Below are 6,006 nucleotides of genomic sequence, written 5' to 3'. Positions count from 1 at the left end.
GCTCCCCCTACTTTTGGCCTTCCTGCCTTCCTCCCCACAGACACACAATAATAATAATAATAATAATTTATTATTTATACCCCGCCCATCTGGCTGGGCTTCCCCAGCCACTCTGGGCGGCTTCCAAAAGAATATTAAAATACTATAATACATCCAACATTAAAAGCTTCCCGAAACAGGGCTGCCTTCAGATGTCTTCTAAAAGCCTGGTAGTTGTTGTTCTCTTTGACATCTGGTGGGAGGGTGTTCCACAGGGAAGGCGCCACTACCGAGAAGGCCCTCTGCCTGGTTCCCTGTAACTTGGCTTCTCGCAGTGAGGGAACCGCCAGAAGGCCCTCGGTGCTGGACCTCAGTGTCCAGGTAGAACGATGGGGGTGGAGACGCTCCTTCAGATATACTGGACAAGGCACCCATGCCACAGATGTTCCCCATAAACTCATAAGCGCCGGAGGAATCGTGCAACTCCAGAGCCCTGCTCCACCCACGTCCCACTGATCATCCCTGGAGAGGCTGGCAAGAGCTTCTTAAGGATGCCGTGGCTTAAGTAATTAAAATATGCAATTCTTCCCGATATTGTTATTTGTATAATGACAATACCAGCATACATGGCACTTTATAAAGTGTAAGAGGACAAGCCCTCTGCCCCAAGGAACTTACAATCTACAGTTCAACCCATGGGAGACAACAGAAGACAGGTGAGGGGAAAGATGTAGTTGGGGGAGGGTCTGTGTTTATTTTTGTTAAACTTATTATTCTTAAAATAAAAAAAATTCCTTCCAGTAGCACCTTAAAGACCAACTAAGTTAGTTCTTGGTATGAGCTTTCGTGTGCATGCACACTTCTTCAGATACACTGAAACAGAAGTTGCCAGATCCTTCTATATAGTGAGAAGGTGGGGAAGGGTATTACTCAGAAGGGTGGTGGGAATGGGAGATTGGCAGATAGCTGAGATGAGCCTGTTGACGACTCTTAACGACTGCAATAGGTCTTACAGGAAAAGGCAAGGGGTGAGAAGGTGAAAAATGGCTTAGTCATGTATAATGAGATAAGAATCCAATGTCTTTGTTCAAACCAGGTCTCTCCATGGTTTTAAGTTTGGTAATGAGTTGCAATTCAGCAGCTTCTCTTTCCAGTCTATTTCTGAAATTCTGAATTATTATTCTTAGTTACAGAATGGCAGTGGTTCCCAAACATCTCCCTGCCCCAAGACCATTTGAAAATTGCGGAGGATCTTGGTGGACCACTCAACGATTTCTCTGCCTGTTTAGGAATCATGATATGCTGTGTATGCTTTTTGAGTTTCCCTCTGCTCCTCTTCAAGTTTCTTGTCTCTTTTTCCCCAACTTGGCATCTATCTCTATCCTGCACAAGCCACAGTTTATTCACCTGGGGAAGAAAAAAGCCTCCTTTCTCTTTAACTTCCACAGACCACCAGAATGAAACTCCTGGACCACGCGCTTTGGGAAGTCCTGTGGCTGCATGCAGGGACTAAGAGAGGGTTAGGGGTCCTGATATTTGTAGGACTCCAGCTCCCAGCAGCCCCAATCATCCTGAAAAATGGTCAGGAAATATGAGAATTGTAGCCCAACAAATATCTGAAGGAAAATTGGCTCCCCAACCATGGATTAAGATGTTGCTTGGAAGCCCTAGTACCTGTCTGCCGCTTCTCAAATCTTTTCTGCGAACCGCCCTGAGACCTCTGGGTATAGGGCACTATATAAACTCTAATAATAACAATAATAACCAAATTATTTCAGCTTGTGACAAAAACGGTATGAATAGCTGTTCTGACTTCCTAAATATGCAGAGGTTAACATAGATTTTGAAGAGGAAAGTAGGCAAACAAACCAATTTAGTACAGAAAATCCATCTATTTATTTGAAAATCAGAGGCATTAGAAAATAAAGTTTCAAGCTGTTCACTATTGCACTCTCCTTTTAATATAACTACAGATCAGTGGTTGGGGCGGGGGCAACCCACGTCCCCTTTGCTGTTTGTTCCAACTATACATAAAACATTTTATTTATTTATTCTTAAAAAAATACTTTTGGAGACTAAGTGCAAACATTCAGTGTATAGAAGTGACCAGGAAAACATACCAGGAGTACATAATGTGCTTGCTTATTTCTGTGCTTTTAAAAACAAATCCTTTTGTCTTAGTAACACCTTGTTCAGATTGTCCCCGCTCAAAATGCCAACGCGCCACAGAACAAAACCTGAATAAGCCAAAGGTTGCCAGTAGTTTGCAAAGAGTTCAAATCGCAGCACAATCCTTTGCATATTTACTCAGAAGATCTGTCAAGGATTTCTGCCACAAAAAAGTGTGTATAGGACTGCAGCCTAAATAAATGAACTGCACTATGCACCCCAGAAAAAAATACTGGTGTGCAGTAGTGTAAGTTCATAAAGGAAGTTTTGTTGCTTTGTGTGTTTATTACATTTATATCCCATCTTTCCTCCAAGAGCTGAAGGCAACATACATGATTGCTGCCCCGCTTTATCCTCGCAACTACCCTGTGAGGTAGCTTTGCCTGACCTAAGGTCATCCTGTGAGCTTCGCGTCTGAGTGGGGATTTGAACCTGCAACTCCCCGGTCCTAGGTAAGAGTGCTGAACCACTACATCACATTGGCTTGCTTCAATTCATTTACAAACTCTGGTTAAGCGCCTTCGGGATCTTCTTTTTTTTTTAAAAAAAAATAAGGTTCTCTATTTTTCTCTACAACCCTGAGGACTAGAATACTGGAATACAGTATATATTTAAACGAAAGTTCTGGGTTTCAGGATTTCACCTCTGGAAATGCAAGCTTCTTCCTTTGGTGCTTTAAGTGAAGAATTTTAGTTATTTAAATACTTGGCTGAATGCGGCCCATTTCTTAAACAGTTCAGCAGTGGAACAGACTGCCAAGGGAGAGTGTGGCACCTCTATTTTTTTTTTTTTTTTTGGAAGCCTGCACAGAAAGGTTGGTAGGCATCTGTTGAAGATCCCTCGGGTGCAGGAGATGCTGCCTTTGGAAGGGTCTTGTGTGTCTTCACGTTAACGCAGGTGTGGGGAGCTGGATTTGGATTGGCAAACTACATCCTTACCTCCCCTGCCCCCTGCAGGATAACTCCACAAGTACCGTATTTTTTGCTCCATAAGGCACACTTTTTTCCTCCTAAAAAGTAAGGGGGAAAGTCTGTGCGTCTTATGGAGCGAATGCGTCGTCCCTGGAGCCAAATTGCCCAGAGGCAAAAAGCAGATTGTGTTTTGTTTTGGTTTTTTTTAGAAAGAGGAAAGGGGGTGTTGAAACAAAGCCGCTGAGCAACTGATCGGCAAGCAGTTGGGAGGGAGATAAGGGACACTAGCGATAAAGGAGGCTGCCTGGGAATGGGGAGGTAAAGACAGCGAACTTGCAAGGAGAGGAGACAGGAATACTAAAACAAGCAATGAGGAGAGAAATTAGAAGAAAAGGAGGAGCAAAAAACTGCTCCAGCTAAGGAAAAGACGCTCAGGCAAACAAGAGGGAAGGGGGTGTTGAAAGGAAGCCGCTCAACAGCTGAATGGCAAGCGATTAGGAGGGAGATAAGGGACGCTAGCAATAAAGGAGGCTGCCTGGGAGGGGGGAGGTAAAAGCACATGGATCCTCGGGGTTTTTGCATTGGGTCACCCCAAATTCACCATCAGATCACATAGCATGTCCATGGCTACAGCCTGCACACACAAAAAACCGCACCCACTGTTTCATGGGGCCACAATGGCACAAAAACCTGGTTACAAAGCATGGATCCACATGGATCCTCAGGATTTTTGCATTGGGCTACCCCAAATTCACTGTCAAATCATATATCATGTCTGTGCCACAGCATGAACCACAAAAATCATACATCCACTGTTTCGTTCAGAATATTTTTTTTCTTGTTTTCCTCCTCTAAAAACTAGGTGCGTCCTATGGCATGAAAAATACGGTAAGTGCAGCCACCCAAGTGTCCATCACTGAACATCAGAGTGACATCAAGTGACCCCTTTTCCTTTGCCTGTATGGTCTGAAATCAAGCTGCACCAGAAAAGGCACAGAGATTTGCAGATGCTAAGGACCACCTGATTGCCAGTGCTTGCAAACTCCTGTGCTTTTGCTGGGATCACTGGCTGTGCCTCTGCAAGCCCAACAATCAGCTGTTCGTTGGCAGAGAGCCAGGAGGTCTCTCATGCTGCTTAGGGGACGGAATTTGACTAGACAGCACTAGATGGTTTTAGCTGTCCTTGTTGCACGATTGGGCCTGCAGTCCTAATCAGCTTACATGGGAGCAAGCCCCACCGAGTGAAAATGCTGAGGATTGCGCTGTTAATGGGCAGGAGGGCTGCAGCTGCAAGAGGGCAGTTATGTGCTGCAAAAGCTAAGAAATGGGATTTCTTAGCCTCCTACAACAGCATCCTCCAAATTACACTAAGAGCTAAGGGAAACCTGAGTGGGCAGACAACACACCACTGTTTGCTTCTCCCGCAGCATTCTCCACTTCCCGTAAATTCAGGAAGGTTTCTCGGCACTGTTCAAGAGACAAATTCTGTTTTGCTAACCCGCATGATCTATCAACTGCATGATGTTTAGGGCAGCAGCTGCAGACTGCGTCTGGTTTAATCTGAGCGCTCTGCCGCTTGAATGGCTAGTTAGTAAGCACTGGGGTGAAAAGGGAGAAATAATAATAATACAGTCATCCTTGCAGCCCTTTTGTTTTCCTGGCAGAGGAATCATTTTGGAAGAATATCAGTAGCATCGAGCGGCAAGAGAAACACTTTTCTGAGGTATCGTGCTGCTCGTCATAGATGACTTGACTTTTTTACAAAACAAAAATGCAGCTATGACACATCTGGGGAAATTCAGCAGGATTGCCTTCAAATGATTTCTCCCAGTGATCAGGATGCTTGCCAAAATGGACGTGCACAATTCAAAACAGCCAAAATCATGTCACACAGAGAAGGTCCTCTTCCTGCCACGTTAATCTGACACGGAAATAAAGCCCCAGAGGTTTGGCCGCTGTTACATGCAGACGGCAGCAGAGGCAATAGTAATGGAGTTAATGCGGCTGAGAAAAGCCCAGCAGAACCACCATGCGTTTGGGTCAATTCAGGGACATCGAAGAGGCTTGGATAATTTGAAATTGGGACAAGGTGAGCTTGGGATGTCAACAGGCTGGATGGCCTTTTAAAACCTTCCCTAGGGCAAGCTGAATTGACGGTATTATTTCTTACTGCAGACAGGCGACATCATTTCTCTGTGTTCCTTGTCTCTAGCAAAAGACAGGACACAACAAAGAAAGGCTGTTGATTCTTTGGAACTTTTATATATATCTATCAATTTATCTACCCAGGAGAGCTTTTAAAAATGGTATTTTCCCCACCTGCAGTCTGCGGTGGCACAGGCTATTCTATTTCCTCATTCTCTGCTGCATGAATCCAGGGAGTGTGGTAACAATCTTCTCATTGCATGAACTGGGCCTACATTCAAAGAGGTGCAACAGACTCTACCCTCTGTATTCAGAACATGTCAAGCCTGCTGGATCAGGCCAATGGCCCACCCAGCCCAACATCCTGATCTCACAGTGGTCAACCGGATGCCTCAATGGGAAGCCTGCAAACTGGACATGAGCACACTGCCCAGCTGTGATTCCCAGTAGCAGGGATTCAGGGCAGGTAGAGGAGCATCATCATCATGGAAAGTAGTCATGGATACGCTTGTCCTCCATGAATTTGCCAAATCCTCTTTTAAAGCCATCCATGCTGGTGGCCATCACTGCCTCCTGTGGCAGCAGGTTCCTTCATGCTCTGTTTCTGAGCTCTCCAAAAGGATCTGCTTAGCTGCTTTTGGAAACCAAATGGTGGACAAAATGGATATACCGTATTTTTCGCCCTATAAGACGCACTTTTCCCCCTCCAAAAATGAAGGGGAAATGTGGGTGCGTCCTATGGGGCGAATGCAGGCTTTCGCTGAAGCCTGGAGAGCGAGAGCGAGAGCGGTAGGTGCGCACC

The 6,006-nt window shown here is 45.2% G+C and overlaps 1 long non-coding RNA gene across 1 annotated transcript; it reads right to left on the bottom strand.

Annotated features, from left to right (window-relative positions):
* Positions 1 to 1,851: 1,851 nt before the first annotated feature.
* Positions 1,852 to 4,428, bottom strand: LOC309535672. The gene is made up of 2 exons (XR_014221339.1): positions 4,298 to 4,428; positions 1,852 to 4,267 (listed from the first exon to the last, which is right to left on the bottom strand). It is a non-coding gene; the product is annotated as an uncharacterized lncRNA (long non-coding RNA).
* Between the last annotated feature and the right edge of the window lie 1,578 nt (positions 4,429 to 6,006).

This window comes from Podarcis vaucheri (assembly GCF_965113315.1).
Source record: "Podarcis vaucheri genome assembly, chromosome: 1".
In the NCBI taxonomy this organism is placed as follows: domain Eukaryota; kingdom Metazoa; phylum Chordata; class Lepidosauria; order Squamata; family Lacertidae; genus Podarcis; species Podarcis vaucheri.
Note: the sequence above shows the minus strand (reverse complement) of the source record. Positions and strands in the feature narration are given on the sequence as shown.